Source organism: Acanthochromis polyacanthus, chromosome 7, assembly GCF_021347895.1.
Source record: "Acanthochromis polyacanthus isolate Apoly-LR-REF ecotype Palm Island chromosome 7, KAUST_Apoly_ChrSc, whole genome shotgun sequence".
Lineage (NCBI taxonomy): Eukaryota > Metazoa > Chordata > Actinopteri > Pomacentridae > Acanthochromis > Acanthochromis polyacanthus.
In genome coordinates, this window is record NC_067119.1 from 23,441,373 (window position 1) to 23,463,323 (window position 21,951).

Genomic DNA, 21,951 nt, shown 5'->3' on the forward strand with positions numbered 1-21,951 from the left:
TCCGACAATATGAAGAAACTTTTCTTCCTGCACGTTTTAATGTGTGTGTTACAACTTTGCTTGGACAGGTAATGCTGTACCCGACGGATGAATTTCTGACTCTTCTGAGACTCACACTTGCTTGTTGAATGTTACTTTAAAAAAATTGACTTTGTCACCAGCTTTTTTTTTTTCTACAAATGGCATGCATACAACACAGATGTAGAACATGTGTTGTTGCTGTTGCTTTTTTCAGAAACAATATTTTCATGTTTATTCTTCTTATTAATAATTTGCAAACAAATTACAAGATCGAGAGTCATTTGAGGGTACCTAAAATCAGGTGATTTATCAAGACATCAGTGAAGACGTGGCTAAAGAATGGCACACAGTATTTTACACACACACACACACACACACACACACACACACACACACACACACACACACACACACACACACACGGTCAGAACTCTGTCCCATTGTCCTGTTTACAGGCTGAAGGCTGAATGCTGAACATGGAGTACAGTGCACCATAAATAAGAATGGTGGGGCTCTATCAGTGCTGACAGAGGTCTCTTTTGCCGTATGCACACACACGCGCCCACACACGCGCCCACACACACACACACACAGCCTGGCCCAGTGCCTGCTTGCCCCCCCCCACAAACTAATAGACTCTGGTGAAACCAGTCAGCATTGTTGTTCTGAGATTGATGTGACCTTGATGCCGTTTAGTGCAGTGATTTGTTTATTGGCACTTATTTTGATGCATGTGGAAGTGAGCCTTAAAAGCCATACCAGAGACACACACACAAACAGAGTGAGGAAGATAAAGATGGGAAAAACAGAGCTAGAAAGACAGAAGGGAAGAAAAAGTAAGGGAGATGGAGTAGAGGAGATATACTCCTGGGGCAGATTACATAATACATCATTCACAAACCATTGTTGCCAATATGTCTTTTATACTCCTTAAATTGCCGTTGCCATCCCAGGGCCCCCTCTGCGCTTTGACAAATGCATCACAACACACACAAACATATTGTATTCTCTCTCTGTACAGTTTGTGTACAGTTAGTGGAGTCTATCACAGGCCTCCTGGGACGCTACTGTGTGAGGAGAGGAGCTGGTGCCGAGGAGTACTGTACAGTATTGATGGAGCTGTGTTTCTGTTAGGCAGTGAAAACAAAGTCTCCCTGATGCACAGTGGAGTGTAGGGGGATCAATAGACGGGGAGCGCTTCATTTCCTCAGGCTTCTACTGAAGAAACTCTCACTGATGTGTCAGGGCTGCTGCAGTTGTTGCTTTGACATCGAGGAGATACAAACCATCAGGCTGTACTGCATGAGATGCGATGGAAGTACAGACACATTCTCATACACACACACACACACACACACACACACACACACACACACACACACACACACACACACACACACACACACACACACACACACACACACACACACACACACTTTGGGTGTGCGCACACACGGAGTATGATGAGGGAAAGGGAAAAAGAAAGGTCAGCATTGTGTGTTACATTGTGCTGTATTAGAATAACAAGAAACAGGCATGGACCGAGGTGAAAGGGTTTAACTGACACACAGGATATAACAAGACATAAGCTTGAGTGATGGGGAAGGGATTGGCCACCGCACAGGATGTAACTAGACATGTGACTGTGTGCTGGGGAAGAGTTTGGCTGGCGCATGGGATGACACAGGGCCAGAGCCTGGGGCAGCCAGGGAGAGTGGAGAGCCCAGCTGTCACCTCAGTCAGCCCCTTCTCTGGGGGCAACTGTCAATCAGCAGCCTCTCATATCGCTCCGTCATTGAAGCTAATTGCTATTGTCACCCCCAGAGACCCAGAGGATGCTAATGCTAGCGCAGTTGCCCTTTTGGAGAGAGAATACTGCCTCCAAACATGAGATAAAAAATGCAGGAGATCCAGAGAAGTGAATCAAAGGTAGTTCTGGTAGAGCATTAATAAGGCATTAGAAAATTAAAGGCAGGATCACAAAAAATTACCTCAAACGGCATACATCCAGGCCCACAGAGTAAAGGCTGGACTATAAGGGAATTTGGCAGTGAGGCTGAGTGGAATCATTCAACAACACATAAATATGCATGCAGTTACACTGTGTCTCTTACATACTCATACATGCACGCACATACACACACACTCTCACTCACTCACAAACAAGCCAGCACACATATGCACACAGCAATAGACCTAATGAAAATAAGATGGATGCTCTCTGAGAGACGGGTGGCTGTGTTATTAATTGCTGTCTGTCCCCTCCTACTGATAATGATGGGCTGTATCCTGGAGAATTTGCAGGGAATAGATTTTATTTGGAAGGATTATTTATTGTTCTTCTCATTGGAGGGGTGGTGTGTTTAGAATAGTGAGGCTTTAAATAATGGCCCGTGCGAGATAAGTCCTCGTGTTAATTCCTCTTGCGCCTCTTCCTTCTCTGGCACCTTCTTAACCACGCCATCCCCATTATATAGATTTATCCCTACAGACAGCGAGACTTCAGATGGAATATTTACTTAAGCTTTCGTTTTCAACTCTTAAATTAAAGGCAAATGGCCAAAATAAGTTTTGTGATTTGTTAATAGGCATCATAAACAGTTCTTACAGATTTGCAATCTTGCTGCATTGGTACTATTAATATTCTAATCCGTAATGACTGACTGCTGTTGCGCTAAGCGTCGCTGCCCTTTCTCAAGTGTCCACGCAAATTTGGAGCAATTACTACAATAAAGACTGTCATTCTGTGTGGATGTGAAGCCGGTTGGCTGAAACAAAAGGTCCATGTCACAGAGAAGACAGAAGAGGAAAAATAACGCCCACGTGTGCGCAAGGGAGGTTAAGTCTGCTCTGGTTCTCTCCCTTTGCTTCCCTTCTCTTGCTGTCTCATTCCCTTCATTTGTGGGAGTACAGAGGGACAGCATTATCATAAGATAACACTGCCCCCCCTCTCACCTCCAAGCCCATCACACTCTTGCAACCTATAAATCAGGACGCTGGTGTCATGGTGGCTGGAGGCGTGGTAGCTGTGGTGACATGGAGGATCCTGGTGTGGGTGTGAAATCACTTGACCCCCAGCATTAACCTTTCTGGAGTGAATGGCCGCTGCTCTCCTCAGCAGGCTGGGAACAAAAGAGGCCTGGTATTGATTAAACTCTGCTGTGCACACTTGATATTAAACACTGGCTTAGATGCCTGTGTTCCCTAAACCCCTCTTGCTCAACCCTGCCACTGCCCTACCTTATATGTATATGCATAGAAATGTCTTGAAATATGTTTTGCTGTTGTCAGTTGTGATGCTCACATGGCTAAATGAACGAATCCTCGTGACCATAAGCACACCGCTAAATAGACACAGTGGGTGAAGACTGTGAGGCTGATCATGGCTTTAGGTTGGGATGCCAAAGGTCACAGAAAATGATAGAGAAAGAGAGAGCAGGGAAGGTCTAGGTCTCCGGGGTGATCAGTGTTTTGTCATCTGGAGCGGTGTTTACTTTTTCTCAGCACAGGTTCTCCTCCCTTCATCTCCGCCCCATCTTCTGGATCGATACTCTGCATCCACAAAGGTCTGGGAGAAGGCATACGGGCATGTGAGTCAGTCAACACTTACTGAGCTAAAGGCAATGGAGTTTAAAATCTCCCAGGCTGCAGTCGGTGTTCTATCACCTTTTCTTCCACTTTTCAGACTCTGTGTAGCATGGGATGTAGAGTACATATAGTGTAGGTGTCAGGCAGATTCCTGTGTGGACTATTTAAATTGCTTCTGAAAAACTATATAAATCTACACATTTGTCATCTGTTGGAGCTATGAAATTGCTGTAAGCTTATATTTTTTAAAAGATATATTTAAATTTTTGATTAAGACACAATTTTTGACAAAAAGCAGAGGTTATACATAGTAGTACAGTACACAGGTAAAAATAAAATATTTTAAGCTCTTTAAATGAGTTCAAAGTCCACAGACAGAACAGTTAGTTCTGCTTGGATAACCTTTCAAAGAGAGCTCTTCATTTGCTCTTGTATTCTTTAATCAACTGAAATACTTCTCATTCAAGTGCCCATTTAATCAAATACAATTTAAGAGACTGAAATATTAAACCCTGCTGTGCTATTCATCCCGTAACGTGAAAATTAAGTACATTAACTTTGTCATAATAATAGCAACAATAATTTTGATTTCCGATTTTTAGAACTACAAAGGCGAAAAATCAATTCAAATGTATGAGCCTGTCAAACAGTATAAATTAGGTAAGTTGTAGTTTTTTCTGTACCATATAATGCTGTTGGAATATATGCACAGTTAATTATAGGAAAAATCCTTAAACATATAATTTAATATTTTGTCAAATTTATTTACTGCTTGTATCTGCTTAACATATGAACTCTAAGCTGTAAGAAAAAGTCTTAAATATGTAATAATCAAACTAAATCTTAAATCCTGAATTACTCCCCACTTACACCTGCTAACCACATACAAACTCTGCGTAAACCTCAACTTGAGGTTGGGAGTAGAGAGCCTCAGATCTATCGCATACAAACCACAAAACCGTTCCCCATAATGGTGGGCAGGACTTGAACAATAAAATGCATTCAGCTCCTCAGACAAGCTTCACTGGCCTTACAGGCGTACTCTCTCTAAGGCTGCCCTTTGATTATAAATGGTCCATCACAAGGCTGTTAGTTCGTTTAGAGGCAATGGTAACTCTGCTACACACACCTTAACCTCAGAGGCAGGACAGGGTCGCTTTTCACAAGGAACGCCAGCATCTGTTCCAGGAAGTGCCCGTCTCGTTCAGGCCTAATTGTCGTTCCTCTATGAGAAGGCTGGTAAGTGAGAGCAGGAGGGGGGCTGTCACGTTCCCGTCACATCCCAATGGTCCGGTAAATAGAGCGTGTGAGAGTACCCCCCAGTTACTGACGGACGAATAGCCTCCCATCCCTCCCCGTCCCTCCTCCATCCTCCCTTTCTCTGGCTCCCCCCTCCTCCCCTGCAATTCCACTCTAGCTTTCTCTCCCCTTATTTATCTCTACTCTGTCATGTTCTTCACACGAGTAGAAAATAATTAATTACTGCATCGAGTGATGATTTATGATATTACTGACATAATTAATGATACACATCAATTTTCCTGCTTAATTGAAGGGGGCTGCAGAGTGGTGCCTTAGTGCCTATCCTGGCACCAAGAAAGGCCACTGCCCTGAGAACGTGAAAACACCCCTCCACGTTCATTCACCCCACCCTCAAGTTACTCCTCTTCCTCTTTTCCCACTCTTTCCCACTTTTCTGTCTTTGACACTCAAGTACCACAGCAGTGTTAAGTTCCATGTACCTGCTATGTTTAGGAGAAAATCCTGATCATGGTCTGTATGCTCTAAATAAACCTTAAGAGCTGGACAGTTGTTTTCACATGTAGATATACATTCATACATATCTTGTGTGCGAGTGTGTGTGTGTGTGTGTGTGTGTGTGTGTTCTCCATAATGGCCACTATGAGTGTGTGTAGGTATACAGTGATATATGATTCATGAAGATGCGTGTGAGGCATATGTAATTCCATCTCTACCCTCAGGACTAGAGACAACAAGGTAGTGCATGAATATTTGATTTGCAGGGAGAAGGTATAGGATCTATGCACAGCATTTTAAACAGACAACCTCGAATATTCCACTTGGAAATCTAGACACTCAGGTTTACCATCATGCAAATATGTTTTTTAATTGTCTATTCCCTGCATTGCAACTATTTTAAAAACAAATGCATATTATATACTTTTGAGACTCAAAGCTGTTTATGTCCAGGGGATTTTGTAGCTTGTGCATAATGAAACTGGATGTCTTTAAAATTTAACAGATCAGTTTTTAAGTATTGTGTATTGCTGTGCGACATATTTTTATTGTTGAATATTCACCAAAAGTATTTTCAATGCAGACCAATGCGCAATTCTTTTGACAAACAGTTGCAACAGATTTAAGTTTTGTTGTCAGAAAAGGGGGGAAAAAAATCTTCTTGGTTTATTTTTTTTTCCCGAAAAATACCCAAAGAGCTTGACTGTGAAAGAGGAAAAAGTGCAAAACAAAATATGTTTTCCAGGTTTCTGTGTATACTCGTGTGTCTGCGTGTTTGTGTGAGTGGAAGTTCAAGAGAGTGACAGAGTCCTCTTACCTTCCTCGCGTACAGTGAACTCCATTCGAGGGCTTCCCAGTGGCTCCACCAGCGTCTAGCTAAATGTGTGATCAGGTAGTTTCAGAAACTGCCTGACGGTGTCAACACACAGAATGTGGACAGGGAGTGTGGGGGGAGTTGTGGACTCGGATTAGTCTCCATAGCAACGGCAAAGTAACCCTGTTTGTAGACAGACAAATTTTGCTACATGTGAAAATGATTGGCAGGTCTGTTCCTCCACAGCTGACCCATAGAAATTAGCGAGTAAGCGTTAGAATACTCAGCTGCATTGACGGGGTCTCCATACTTTTTAAAGTCCTCGTGTAAGTGCTTCACTTTGGCATTTGCATAAGAAACATGGCATGCTTATTGGAGGGGGTTTGGGGTTGTTGTGGGGTGCTTTCATATCTTTAGCTTGACGGCTTCTTTGTGATCAAGGGGGTTGAGGGGAGGGAGGGTTGCCAGATGAGAATAACTTAATTTCCAAAGCTCCAAGATGAGAGAGAGGAGTTGAGGGTATAAGTTCATGATGCAGTCTCACTCAGGCAGTAGTGAAGGGAAAAAAAAACCTACAGCGTCTGTGTATGAAAAATGGTTACAATTATGCAAATCAAAACCCCACTCCTATTTGTTGAGACCACACATTTTGTTTTTCTTTAATTTAAGACCACGGGCAAAAACAGCTTAACATGTGATGTAAAACGATACATAAAAGGATAGATGGTGAAGTACAAGGCTCAGGGTTGTCTTATGAAAAAGAAATTGGATTTATGTATACAAACTCTTACACCCTTCTGGGAAAAGTAAAATCTTTCCATTTATTTTCTTCACTATTGCTTAATGATGACTGTAGACAAAGGACGTCAGGAAAGATCACAAGTGCACAGTTTATAACTTGTGGCCGTGCAGTACTACAGTATGTGTGACTGCCGGTACTGACTACAGTTTACGCCTCCTGAAACACGGGGAAAAGAGAAGATCCTGCAGCGGCAGCTAATACACACATACAGAAATCACACGCTTGGAGAGGGATGGAATCAGGCAGGGAAAACAGTCCGTAGGATTGAACCTGATGTCAGTTTAAGCATAGTCTAAAATTATATCTTCTGTATGGGTGACTTCTGATGCCTGCAACCCTGTGTATAAATGTTAACATGAGTTTTGTTGCTGTTGCTAAAAATCATAAAATGTTTTTAAAGTTTTGTATGATGTTTTAAGATTTATGAAACCCTACGATTATATTGTAAATCAAATTTTAAAGTTAATTGATTTATTATTTGTTGATTAAAACTTGTTAGGAATAGTTTAAAATACAACACACACACATAGTCATATCTAATGTCCTAATTCACAGTATGTGAGTAAAATAAAGACATTTAAACCACATCAAGGCCTCTGTCACAGAGTGAATTTTCAGCCAGCTAGTATTGATTGGACATAATTTGACAATCAGCGTTGTTTCAATCAAAAGGTCATATAATTAACACTAGGGGGCACCAGTGTTCCACACAATGTTGTATTTCCATTGTCGAGAGACCACTGGAAAGGAAATTATGTTCTGATAAATGATGTGCTTTTGGCACCACAATGCATGTTCACAAGTAAGAGGAATTACAAAGTTACTTTACAAATATTTTAATTAATTTTGACAAGCCTTTTAGAATAATTCAAAAGCACTCTGACATACTACATAAATTTACTTTGGCAGTACAGCAACTGAATAATTTTCTTTTCAGGAGAAATGACTGGTGGAGAAGCTGGGGTCAAGATAGACACAAAGAAACACTAATGAAAACAATCACCTGTTATCAGTGGTTAATACAGTTCTTATTCTCATCAGTTGCGGAAAAATCAAAGTGAACAATTAACAGATGGGATTTAACTTCAGCACGTACTTCTTTGATTTTGTGTATTGATTTGTATGTCAAATAAAAAGTTTTAACCCAAATTTACAAAATGAAAAATGTGTTTTTAAAAATATTATAGTAAATAGCTTACCCCACAAAACCCACCAGTTTTACTCACCTCAGTTTTAGCTCCCAAAGAAAGTTTCAAAGTGTTGTGTTTTCTGCCAGTATGACGACAGTTATGATAAAAAAAAAACTGCTTTAGTTTGTTGGCCTCAATGTAGAATTAATTAATTTTGTTCTGAAAAGTTTCTTTTTAAATCCCTAACAAAATCACCTGAATAGTTTAAATTGAACAGTTTTACAATTTAAAGTTCTCCAGAAGATTGTAATATAAAGTGTAGATTTTCTGTTCCTAATTTGCCTTTGTTTTAAATCAATAAAATTAACAACCTCAGGTTTTTCAATAATCCTTTATTTGTTTAAAAAAGAAATGAGTTTTTAAGTCTCTTTTGTTATGTGTTTTTATATATGAAAAATAAGTGCACAACTTGAACTTTATTGTTTATTGTAGAATAAAATTAATAACTGAATAATATTTATTTCAAGTTAATTATTTCTGTATGTTGATTTAAGAACATTATTATTTAACATTGTTAAAAGTTTTAATTATTCAAGGGTTGTAAAAATTCAATTAAAAAAAATGATAAATTTCGATGTAATCAAAATATTATACACAGGAATGTGCAAACATTTTAGACACGAAAAGTAAAGTGAGTATGCTTTGAGAAATAATGCCATAGTATTTATTTATTAAATAAATCAATAAAAAGTGTAGTTCATAATGTTGAGATTAGGGCTTTGAGGGCCACACCATTAGTTGCAGATTTGCTGAAAATGGTTGTGTGTGGGGGGTTGCTGTAATGCAGCAGAATGATCTCAGGACTGATCAGACTCGTTTCTGCTAGAATTATGTGATGGATAAGTAGCTAAATAATCTATCTTAAGTGCTTAGAACTTTAAACATGGTGCTTTATATGCCAGATCATCACTGTGATAGTTTTCAGCTTTGTACCATTTAGTTTTTACAGCAAAGTTTTAGTTGTCCTTTTTCTTTTTGAGCTTAACTCTTTATCTGTACAAAGAATTATGGGCAAAGTATCTGCAATTTCTTTAAAAAACATTATTATATTGTTTAAAAAAGATTTAACGCTTCAAGTCCCTTTCTCTCTCTCCGGCGCACACACACTCAAACACATTCACACCTCCAGCTCCCTGAGTAATCATTGTTCAGTGGCTCTGGTCAGCATGTTGTCACCTGTATCCCATTAAGAACATTCTTGCCTCAGCACACAATCGCACACATACCAAATCTCTCTCTCCATCTCTCTGTCTCTCACTCACACACACACACACACACACACACATACCGTATCCTCATCTCCATTCACCCATCCTCCTCTCCTCAGCCACTGTTTGTACCCCACAGTTCCACACCTGGTGTATTGCCCTTTTTCCGACCTATGGTTTGTCGCTGCCCTTTTCCCTCTGTGAATTTTTATTTTTTTATTTTTGCCTTCAATAGCAGGACCTTGTGAATCACTGCTGTACAACACCTTTCTAGGCCGTTCTGCATTTTTGCTTTTCATACAGTTTTTCTCTGTGACAGTAAATGGAGGTGGGCTTGTGAGGAGGAGAGCGCAGTACAGACAAGACATCTGTGTGAACGAGGTTCCTTGAGGGGCTTGGGTCATGGGGCATCATAAGCCACACCCTTAACTGCCTCTATCCACACCCACCGGCATCTGATTGGTTAACACTGTGGGGCCAGGGTAAACCCGACTATCAGAAGACTTAGAATAATAGGATAATAATCAGACAAAATAGTTTGAACGGAATTAACAGAATTACAGAAAAACTGTATTGAGACAGAGCATTCTTGGTGTCTTCAGGTGTTAATTATGATAATCAGAGTTTGTTTGGCAAAGTAGAAGTTGTTGTGTACTACAAATTATTTAAACAAAAAATACCAACTAAGACAATAACATAGTAAAACCCATCGAGATGAGGTCAGAAGATGTACATATTTTGTGTAATCAAAAGAAATAGTTCATCACAGAAAAGCCAAAGGCTTTGGTGAGGTTAAGAAATGCATTTTTTTCCTAATTTGTTAGAAAATAGACATATTTTTTTTTCTCCCTGGTGTGCTCTTAGTGTAAGGCCATTTTGTGAGGTCAAAAGCTGATTAAAGTGTTTTAGTCTGTGACTAATGCTGTTCATTATTATTTTACATATTATAATAGCAGAATCTTGAAAACAGAAAAAGTAGGAGGACACAAACTGTTGCTTTTTTGTATTTTAATGTTGTATTTCTTAAAAATTCCCATTGGCTTATTTCCTGTGTTTTCTATGCATGATTTGAAAATTAAGGATCAGAATCATATTTCCATCAAATCTGAGTGCAACTATTGTTTGGTTATGGGTATACTAGTGCATGTGTATTCTATAGGTTATAGATGCATATTCAATTGTGTGTGTGTGTGTGTGTGTGTGTGCACACGTACACACTTGTATACAAAAACACACTGCATCCTCAGTGGAGCACTCCTTCCCACACAATTGTTGGTTGGGGAGTGGGTACCCTGTCCCCATCATCTGTTTGTGACACCCGCTCTGTGGGACATGGCAGCTCCCTTAGAAACCGGCAGAGTTCCAATCATCTACATGCCATAACCTTACGGCCGCCTTTGTCCTCACCTCCGCCAAGATTCATTTGTGTCGCCCCAGCAGGTCTGACCGCTGAACAATTCCCGGGCAGAGCAGGAGGGAAATACATTTCACTGATTAAAGATATCTGGTGACTGTTCTACATGCTGTCAGCACTCTGTTAGTGCCCCCTCCCTGCAACCCCTCCTTTCTCTCACTCACCTCATGTATGTCATCTCTTAGATTTTCCCCTTGTACTTTTTCTACTTTCTTCACCTCTCACCCTGTCCCACATGTGCATGCTGTAATTTCACTGTTTGAGTGCAGGTCATGATCTAAAGTTGAATACGCAATATTTATTTTATATTTATTTTTCTGTTTCTGCTACTAAGTTGTGGTTACATGCCACTGACAATGTGCTTACTGTTCTAGATTCATACAAGAATGTAGTGATAATTTCCTGCTTACAAACTAGAGCAAAATTAGCAGTAAAGAAAAAATTAGAAATGCTGAAATTGTATAAGAGCCCAAATAAGTAAAACAACTTGAATTTGTGTTGGGAAATGATAAAGAGAGTTGATGCAAGCAATCTACAGTCTGAGCAAGACGGAGTAAAATAGGCACTAATGTTGGTTGGGCAGTGTACAGAGAGAGCATGTGTATGCGTTATTATAAGTGTGTGTCTCATCTCAGTGGCTGTGCAGCCTGACCTTGGGCTTTTTGCAATATCCTCCTCCAGCGGCATGCCAGCCAGCTGTAAAATAAAATGGAGGACGGCACGCACACAGTAAATCAGAAGGAGCTGGGCCACTGTGCACTGTATGTGTTTGAGTCCTATACTGTAGTAAAAAAAGCCTTGCAGCAGGGAGCTGAAGTTGGGTGACCCCTGTAAGAGGCATGGGGCATCTCCTGACCCTCCTCCTAACTGTCATCAAATATTAGAACTGATAAGTTAAAAAGAAAATTATTCCTTGCTTTCGTTTCTTTCCGTTTTCCCTCTTTCTTTATGTCTTTTTTTCTTTTCTTCTTGCCTTTTTTCCCTCTTTCTTTTTCATCCCGTTCTCTACTTCATACAGCACTGCATTAGGGAGGAATATCCCGGAACTGTAAAATGACAGTTTTTTTCAACACATGCAGCAATTCTCCAGACCAGCAGGGGACAGTGTTACATGACATGTAAATTGATATGCTTGAACAAATACGCATGCACGATTAATTAAAGAACAAACATTCTCGTCTTTGTTCTCTTATTTGTTGTTGACTTTGTTCACATACAAGTTTTAGCCTATTTCACATGATTAGTTAGACTCAACTGCCCTGCCCACGTTGGCAGCAACACACAAATGCAGAGTGGCCTATAACTTCAAATGACTTGATTGTTCTACTTTCTTCATTAGGTACTCCTGTATATAGGTCACATGTTTTGGAAGGTGGAGATGGAGGGGATGTGGGAATTGGCACATCTTTTTTTGAACATTTTGCCCATTTCCATTTCAGGAGTCACCTCCAAACCCTAATTAACAAGGAAAGCCATCAAATCAAACTTTACCAATCCCAAAGGTGCTGTCAGCAGGCAACTGGCACAGACTTTCTCAATGCCACTCTCTGCTGCCACCTCTAGTGTTGACTCACTCACCACTGTGCCAATGCCTGTGTGTGTGCATATATGTGTGTATGTGTGTTGGTGGGAGTACAGGGGGCAGAGTTCAGTGGGAATGACAAGTGCTGCTGCTACTATGAAGGGCAAAGATCTGGAGACATCAAACCCTCCACAGGCTAATCATCCATGTGTGCATTTGTCATTGTGTGTTGCTAATTTGCGGTGTGTATTCCTGTAGCAGCACATTTGTGTTTTCATTCAGTTAGTGTTTGCGGCTGTGCTTTAGAGCGCGTTTGTATGCACATGTGCACGTCAGAGGCGACAAGCGAGTGTTAGATGTCAGCAGAGGTGAGGGACTGTGGAATATGGAGAGCAGTAGAGTGGTGCTCTGTGTGACACCAGTCCTGTAGACAAGGGTTAAGCAGGGAATAGGGAATAGTCCTGAGGTAATAGCATGGGGGCGGAGGGTTGATGAAGAGTGAACAAAGGTGATGCAGTGTTTCACAGACGCGACACCCTGATATGCTTTGTTGGCTCATTTGATAGGAGCATGTGAGTGAGGGAGTGTGCCCTCAAGGGAAATTTAATAGCAGTCAACATCAGACTTTACGCTATGAAAGTAAAAAATAGGGTAAATATACAAGGCTGTGAGAGCAGAATAATTCAACAGTCTACCGGCATAGCCCGGGATGTTTAGTCAAGTATCTCTTGCACTCTTAAGCCAATAGGGCCGTGGCTAGCCTTTATTTCAGTTATTATTCAACGTGTGTCTATGAAAACCTTGGTGTGCGTAGAGTAAAGGCATCCATCATTAAACACAGAGACTCCAGGTCTCTCTTCAGTGTCTCCTCCACTCCTCTTCCTTTAGATTCATATCAGATGTAGCCACACAGCCAGATTATGCTCGCTTTTCTCCAAGTCTACACAGAAACCAAAGCCTGTGTGTATCTTACACTATAGACCACAGAGGTGACTGATTCCCACGTGTGAAGCTCAGGAGCTGATGGGCTCTGAACTTCTGATTCAGTGTCAGCGTCCCAATGGCGTCTAGAAAAGGGTAGCAGGCAAACACTTGACCTTCCATTAATCGTCTCGCATGCATAACCACTTGTTAATTACTGGAAGAGCCAAAATGGCTTCCAAAGCTGGTTTGTAAAAGGTCACTTACCACTGGGTAATGAACAGTCTCAGCAGCTCTCAAGCCCGCTGGTCTATGGGTCTAGTAGACTGGTAGGTTGTAAAGATGTATGATGTTGTAATGTAGATTCTGTCTTATGAGTGAGAGGAGATGGAGGATGGTGCTTTGTCTTTGAAGTTTCTTTGACCATTGTCAGGATTGTCTGTCAGTTATTAGTTAGAATATAAATTCCCCGTAGACAGCCTATTCAACATTCATGCTGAATACTGTAGTGTTAAAGCGGAATGAATGGAAGTGTATGGACGTGCGAGATGCCAAAACATTAACCTTGTGGTTCATAACTTTATAACACACACACATACATACACTCTTACTTATACACACACTCCCTCATCATCTCATTAGCCTCTATCCCCATTCTCTTTATCTTTTGCACCTCGTCTGCATAAGGAGAATATATACATTCTTTGTAGTGACAGTATTATCAGACAGGGTCATCTTTCTTGCCTCTTCCACACAGTATAACGATAAGGATGTGTGTTATTTTAAAGAACCTGTTCAAAGAGAGGAGCGATAATACAGCGATAAGGTGATTAAATAGAACAGGTTTTATATGATGCACATTAACAGTTTTGTCCCTTTCATGTCTCAGGAATGATTACCTTTAAGTATCTCTCCTGCTCTTTAATGCAGCTTATGAAAGCATCTAAATGGCAGCCTAGCAACTGGGAGTTAACTTTCTAGGCTTCTTTATGTATTTGAGATTATTCTTAAGTGTCTTCCCAGAGGTGTTTTTTTTTTTTAAGTTAGCGGTTTTGTTTTGGGACAGAACTCAGTCCTTATATTTTTCTAGTTCTATTCGTTGTATGAGTATCGCACGGTGATATTAAAATTTAAAATACAGTGTGAACCCCACCGCAAAGGTCTGTTCCCATATTGTGTTAACTCTCCACCCAATCCATCTCATGCCTGTCTGGGCTTTCTATCGGGGTTATACGCAGATGCCTTGCATCACCACATATTTGATTGTTGGTTAGGAAAATGTGCTGGCTTCAACCTTGCAGGGGTCTGTAACCTTTCAGAGGGGCATGCAATCTTGGTTGATGTTTAATGGTATATTTTCACCTCTTTCATTCTCCACCTAGTTTCCCTCTCTCCTTCTCTACTCCTTTTTAATAGCTCCTGGTATTGTCTTGGTCCTTGCTGACAACAAAGGGGATAAATGCAATGCCTACTGTAAGTCCCTGTGGTTAGGCCTTGGACATGACACGTGTCAGCCTATGATAAATTGGCTGTGTGTCTGTTCAATTTCAAATGCAAAGCTCCAGAGAGAGAGGAAGAGAGAAAGAGAAAAGAACATGATGGAGAATTGGGTGAGAGAGAGCGAGAGGGAGCGAGCAAGGGAGAGAGATGCCGGCATATTTCTGGCACAGAGAGAGAAGGATGCCTCAGATGCTGGATGTTAGTGTGTGGGGTACAGATAAGGCATTGCACAAGTTTGAGTGCGGGATGCCCACGTCCTGGGGTTTGGGAGGTGAAATCTTGGCAACAGGACAGGTGCTAGACAGTGGAGGTGGAGGAGGGAGAGAGAAAGAGAGACAGGGAATGAAAGATGAGAGAGCTCTTTTCACAATGCTGATGAATCACTTTTTGCTGATGTATCCACAAGCACTAAAAACAAATTTGTGTCACCTCATTCTGCCTACTTTGCTTGAATATGTGTGGGGCTAATTGTTTTTTGTTTAGTTTTTTTTTTTCCTGTCCTTGACTTTGGTCTTTTGTATATTGTGATTAGACATCAACAGTAAACTGCATGGGGCACAATGATTTGAAAGTGAAACAAAAAGGGTAAAGAAAAGAAGTACGCAGTGCTTCCAGGAGATGCCTGCCTAATAATCTGCCTGTGCTAATCAGTGCAGCTGGGTTGGGAGAGTTGGCGCCCAGGCAGCCAAGCAGAGTGTTGGGGAAGAGGCAAGGATGTGAGCCAAATCCAGCTTGTATCTCCCAAGCAGAGCTTCATGGGGGAGTGAGGTGGGGGGCTGGGTGAAGAGACTGGGGAAAGCGGCTTCTGTACCTTAGGATGCCTGCTTGATGCTTCTATGGGAAAAGATGGCACTTTTCCGTAACAATTGGCCTGTGAGGTGACAAAGCTGATATTATGGTAATGTCAGTCTAATCACAGGGAGAGTTATCTCATGAAAATCCTTGGCACAGGACTCTCCTCGCAAATATCTCAGGGTCTCTCAGTGCATGCCCTTCGCTTATGGCTCCCCGAGCTTCTCGGTTTAAAAACTTTGACTTTGATGACGCTCTTCTCATTGCAGCAGCAAATCTTTAATGATGTGATGCATTACAAAAATAACCTGTTTTGTTTCCTTGTTTTTGATAGCACAATGAGTTGATTTCCCTCAGTGGTTAAGGCTACCTGGCAACTTGGCACTGTTCTCTGTGTCTGAAAAAAAATGTTAAGCTAATTTTAGTCGACTCTCTGTTTCTCAGTCTTTCTTTCTCTTCCAAGCATTCATCTGATTTGGCTCTCTACTCTTCCTCCAGCAATCTTGATATTCCATAATATGTAGCATAAGTCTCGCAACCCGTACATGTCATTTTGACCTTTAAATGTCATTTGCAGGTGTGTTGAGGCGGCTCGCGCTAATGCACAAATTTGATAAGAAGTTTATCTGTCCCAGTATCTAAGAGGCCTGTGAGATGGAATGCTGGTGGGTCTGCTGACATCCAGGCCAAACTGATCCTGCAGGAAAGCCACAAAAAAAACAAAATCTTGATATTATAAACTGAAAGAAAACTGAAGAGAAGGCAGAGACAATAGGAGAACAGAAAAGAAAGGTTCAAGACCGTGACTGTGCTGAGCCAGGAACTGTTTTTTTCCCTGTGATCTATCCACGCCTGAACTCTCTGACACCTCATCTACCGTGCTGACGAGACGTCGCCGTGGCTTAATTGAAGTGGGTTTGTCTCATCCCTTCTCTCCCATGATCCTCTTCTCTATGGGTCAGTGAGAGGTGGGGGAAACCCCCTTGAGTACACGGCATTGGTGGGATTGCTATTTGCCTCCTACCACCCCACTGAGAGGATGTTAGATTGAAGTTATTTTATGCTTGGCTTACCTCTCCCTTCCACTCTTCTGCATCGTATCTTCTGCTCTTTTCTCTTCCTTTATCTTTTCTTTCTCTGGCCAACCGCTCCCCCGTTCCCACCATTCTTAAAACCTCTCATGCAGCAAGAAGGGAGGAAGGCATCCGTTACAGTGTGAAACTACTGTGATTTTATGGAGGTCCTGTAGTTGAATAGGTATACTTTTCCCAGGGGAGCTCAATTGTGTCTGAAATGGCTATCATCTTTTTTGTCTCAAATGCATTGAATGTGTTGTCAGACTGGGCAAGGAATCTGAGGGAGTGGAAAAATGCCGTCTTTGGCTTACTTTTGTTGAGAATAGGTCTAGAAAAGCTGCTATGCAGCACAGTGACCTACAAATGGCCTCTTATATAGTTTGGTGTCAAAATTGTTGCATCTGTAATGTTGTGGGAATGTTTTTCTTGCAGTTATTTGTAACATTCAGACAGAGTTTCTGTTGCTTTCACACTCATGAAAAAGTTTTTTTCCAACACTATGCAGTAAGTAATAACACATTTTGTGTTGCTAGAGTGTGCGCGTGGGCACAAGTAAATTCATACGTCTGTGTGTGGCATCCTGAGTGAATGCGTGTCTCTGTAGGTTTGTGTGCCTGTATGTGTGTTCTGGAGTCAAGCCTGTTTGTAGCTCTAAGTGTTGTGCGCATTAGGGGAATGAGGGTAATGATGTGAGAGGCAGTTGTGTTTTGTGCCAGGGCGACCCTGCGGCTCACACCCCATTCCCAGCCCAATGTGTTTCTGATTCTCTCCATCCCTCATCACCAGTCAGCTTCTTCTGACAGCAACCTCATACATGCGAAGTTAACCCACAAGCACGTGCACATGCACATACTCAGACACATTTGTAATGTATCTAGGCTTGCATTCATACTTGGGCACTAAACACTGAACATGAAGGCACACCACACCTCATACACGGTCACGTCAAAGTGCGCATATTTACAGCCATGTCAAGATATGCATACACACACTTGTTATTTTTCTTCTAAGCTACAGAATGGAATGATCACTCTACCTAGCTATCTCTTCGTTTTTTTTTCCTCACATGCAGGCATAGAGCAATATTCAACCTCATTCCAAGGGTGAAACAGTAAGGTCATTGCATAAGTAGAAGTCAACCTTGATTCTCCATTTTGAGATGCAAACATGTGGGTAGACTCACATTCATGTATATAGACGTATTCCCAAAAACCTGTCAGAAACATGCCTCTGCATATTGATTTCTCTGTTGTCACCGCGATTAGAAAGATGTCTGACATTCCCTGTATTTCCCACCTTACCACTGAGGGGGTCTGGCTGGGACACAAAGGCAAATATATGACAAAGCCTTCTTCAGCACTGCTTACCTTTATGGTTCACTGCAGTAATTGGCCTAGGGTGAACATACCCGCTCGACACTGGCAGTAATGTATTTGAGAAGATATTGAAAAAGCTGATGAGGGAGACACAAGATGTGTTGTAGAATACAAAAGTTAATAATGGTGGGGATTTTGATGAATGGATCTTTAAATGTATCCTGATATCGGTCTAAATTGCATTCTTTTGCTCACATTTTTTGTGTTTTTAATTTATACATCCTCTCACTGACTATGCAAGGTGCTTTTGCCTTAGAAAGGAACAGTTCACTTTGTGTGAAGGATAGTGCATACACAAGAAGTACAGTTTTTCTATGTATATATAAATGTCCACCGAGTTCAGACAACACTATGAAACCTTCCAATACTGTCATCACACAGGCACACAGCAAATGTGTCTAAGAGTCATGGACTCGACACTCAGGCAATGTGCTTTTGAGTACATACATATCATTTTATTGCTGCATATATCACCCCCACACTGAGACATCGGAAAAGAGAGCATGATCTATACCAAAACATTAATCATCATTCATTGTATGTTAATAAATTCAGAAATTCTCCATTTACCATGCGGACGTCCATGCGTGCTGGAAATGCAACCTTTCCAGAGCTCATAAATCACACACACTGAGTCATCTGACAAAGTACCCCAAACACAGGCTGAGGCGCTGCGATCCCTAGGGCACAAACACGCCATCTAATGTGGCGGATTCAGAGCGGGGACCACAGCTTTCTGACGCCTCTTGCCGATACTCCACTGCCAACCCCTATCAACAAGAAGCGTTCGCTGCGATCTGAGAAAATAACAGAATCAGAGGGGATTGTGGGATGTCTGCGGCCTCCTCTGCAGTGGTTTTGAGTTCAACAGAGTCCCCTCTTTGTCTCTGTCTTGCTAGATTTCCTCCTCCTTTTTCCTGACTGCCTCAAGGGTTTGAGGCCATGTGCAAACAACAACACTTGGACCCAGAGGGTTGGTTGGTGCTGTGTTCTATGGGGACTCTCTGTCTTTGCCTTATTAGACAGATTTTACCATTGGAACTTTACAAGAGAGAAACTGTGAATTGCGTTACTTGGATCACTTTCAGTTGTCTCACTGTGAAAATATGGAATCTTGGTACTGTTTTCCACTAAAAAGCAAAACAAAAGATATCAAAAAGCTTGCGACTATGAGAGCAAGACAGGTAGCAGCTTTCATTTCAGTATCAGTGTGTCATGGTAAAACTTTATTTATAGTTGCTGTTTACAGAGCGCTTGTTTTATGCAGCAGAACTGCAATATTTCTCAGCCATAATCCTAAAACTAACAATAACATAACTATAGTTTAAACATTTTGGATAATACTTTTTGCAGCTCTCTCCAGAATATAGATATTAATAAAAGCATTATAGATGATTTTGTTCAGTCTATACTCTGCTCTTTCCATTCAACACAAATTGCTCTAATCTGGTGGTTCAGAGAGATTACCAAAGCAAGCAGGAAATCTGAGCAGATACAATAGCTTCTTCTCTGTATACCAGCACAGATGAGGAGAAACAGATTTATCTGCTACTAACTTGAGAAGCCCAGTAAGAATGGGTGCTATTCAGGTGTGAGACCGCTATTTGCGCATCTACATGACAGATTAAATTATTTTTAGCCTGCAGGGAAAGGATCTTCATTGTGTTTTCCTTTATGCAGAATAATCATGTGTCTTTACCTTTTAGCAAAGTGGTCACATGATCTCTGTGCTCTATATACTTGCTTTATGCTTCAGATTAAAAGATTAAAGGCTTTGTGGTGAAGAAGAAGACACAAACAGGAGCCCAGTGAAAACCATGATATTGTCAAAAAGGGGTTCGAGTCGGTGTTACAGTTGTGTTGTATACATTATAAAAGAGACCCTCTGTAGTGCGATTAGGATGATAACATCATCACATGTTAATGACCGGAGTGTTTGCAGTGTGCAAAATGAGTGCCCTCTGATATGCAAAGCACTTCTGCTGAGAGTGTCGAATTGTCTGCGTGTGCGGAAATCCAGTGAAAATAGAGATGCTAGTCTGTGCAGTATAAAACAGACAGCATTATTTATCCCCTTTTTTCCTTCTCTCTCATTTTCCTCCTTTTACCCCCCTTTGGGTCTCTGGATCCTTTCCCATCTCTCCTCTGTTGCCCAGGCCTATCCCTGGCTCCCTGGAGACAGGAGGACGAGTGGTTATTTCTGACTTTGGAAGATGGTCGTGACTAATTGATTCGACATCTGATGGAATGTGTGTAACGTCTCTTTTCCCCTGCTGCTACAGCCTTGCCACTTGCTTGGATGAGCAGAGACCATTAATGTATTGTGCATATATTTATGTACTGTACGGCTGTGTTTGATATGAGAAATGTGTTTATGCCGGCGCTGTCTGTGTTCCTCTGTAAACTCCACGTAGTGTTGTCCCTGGTAATCTAAATTATTACTGGACTGTTTGATGCTCTCCTTAGAGAACAGAAATTCTGTATACCAGTGCATTCCCACTGGTCTTATAACAATGGATTATATGGCTAACAGTCAAAATACTCCCACTTATGTATCTGTTAGATCGCTTTGTATTGTTTTTACATGTTCTTGAGATGTTGCACCGCATAAACACAATTGATCCCAAAGGCGCTTTACTGTAGGAATGCATCTAATTCATTTGTTGAAGTTTAGTTTTCTTTCTCTATCTTGGTCTTTGTGCTTTAGTTTTGGGTCAAGTCCAGAGACCTAATGAGGCGGTTCTGATGGGCCAAGTCCCACCGGTCTTGAAGCTGCAACAAGCCGCTGTTGATGCCCACTCCAAAGCACCTAATTGATCTGATCATTTAGCCGATTGGTCAAAGTAATCAGTCTCTGGTGGTCACACGTGGGATGAACAATGACAAGTGTTTTGTGGCTGCAGGCCGGTTTGTTCTCTGTATCTACAATAGGTTGGGAGGTTGGGGGAAGGCAGGACTGTGCGAGTGTGTGCTCAAGATTACGTACTGTGTGTGCTCTCAAGTTAGGGGAGTGTCAATGTGCTAAAATACCGTAGTGAATAAAAAGTTTAGGGTTGCTTCAGTTTTCTTTGCTCATCTGAGTTTGTGTTTATGAGCTAAATTTTCATGACATCTTGATACGTAGAATATAAAGTTCTCAATCAAGCTCACATGGAGTGCATAATGTTGTGCATGTAATTTTAATGAACAGTGTAAAGTATATTTCAAAGTAATACCCTTCATTTACATCTTCAAAGGTCTGCAAAGCAAGGCGCAATGAAACTTCCTTTATGAGGAAGACACATTCAGTATATCGTTTGGATGTGGAGAAGGCCACTGGGGAATGATCAAGTGTGCATCCCATCGACCCGCATCCTCTTCCCCATTACCCTGACATTTCATCCCTACATTTAATTCCAGGCCTTTCTAAAGAGCAGGTAATAGTGCAGAGGGGTACAGGGACCCAGAATTAAGCAGTTTTACACCGAAGGGTAATTTGGTGTGATAAATGTGCCGTCGCTGGTAACTAATAATACATATTTTAAGTAGCAGCGGCACAGCTCTGCGGCCCAGTAAAGGTAGCATCATTATTAATGTGGGAGTCGCTGCGTGTTTTAGTCAGGGTTACGGCACCAAGGTCAGAGCTACGTTTCACTGAATTAAAAGCCATTTTGAGCTATGGCACTCCTAATCAACTCGGACCTAAAGGTGCATAGCTCAGTTATAATGAGGCACCAATGAATTTAAATAAACAGCAAGATCTAGTGATTTATAAAGGCAATGTGCTATCCTTATAGCTCGTTAGCCATGACGGATACTCTTTATTCTCTGGGCCTCTTTACCCACAGGACCCTGAGCTTTTAACCAAGTAATGTCTGCCTCTATTGTCAGCGGATACGCATTCGAAGCAGGACACTTATCCCCGTCATTATGAAAAGTGGAGACACAATACAAGAGTAATGGTAATGTATGCCATCCAAATAGGTGATT

General features: G+C 41.4%; 1 long non-coding RNA gene across 1 annotated transcript; it reads right to left on the reverse strand.

Annotated features, from left to right (window-relative positions):
- Positions 1-712: 712 nt before the first annotated feature.
- LOC110950206 (uncharacterized) lies at positions 713-6,481 on the reverse strand. Its single transcript, XR_007942894.1, has 2 exons — positions 6,185-6,481; positions 713-3,589 (listed from the first exon to the last, which is right to left on the reverse strand). It is a non-coding gene; the product is annotated as an uncharacterized LOC110950206 (long non-coding RNA).
- Between the last annotated feature and the right edge of the window lie 15,470 nt (positions 6,482-21,951).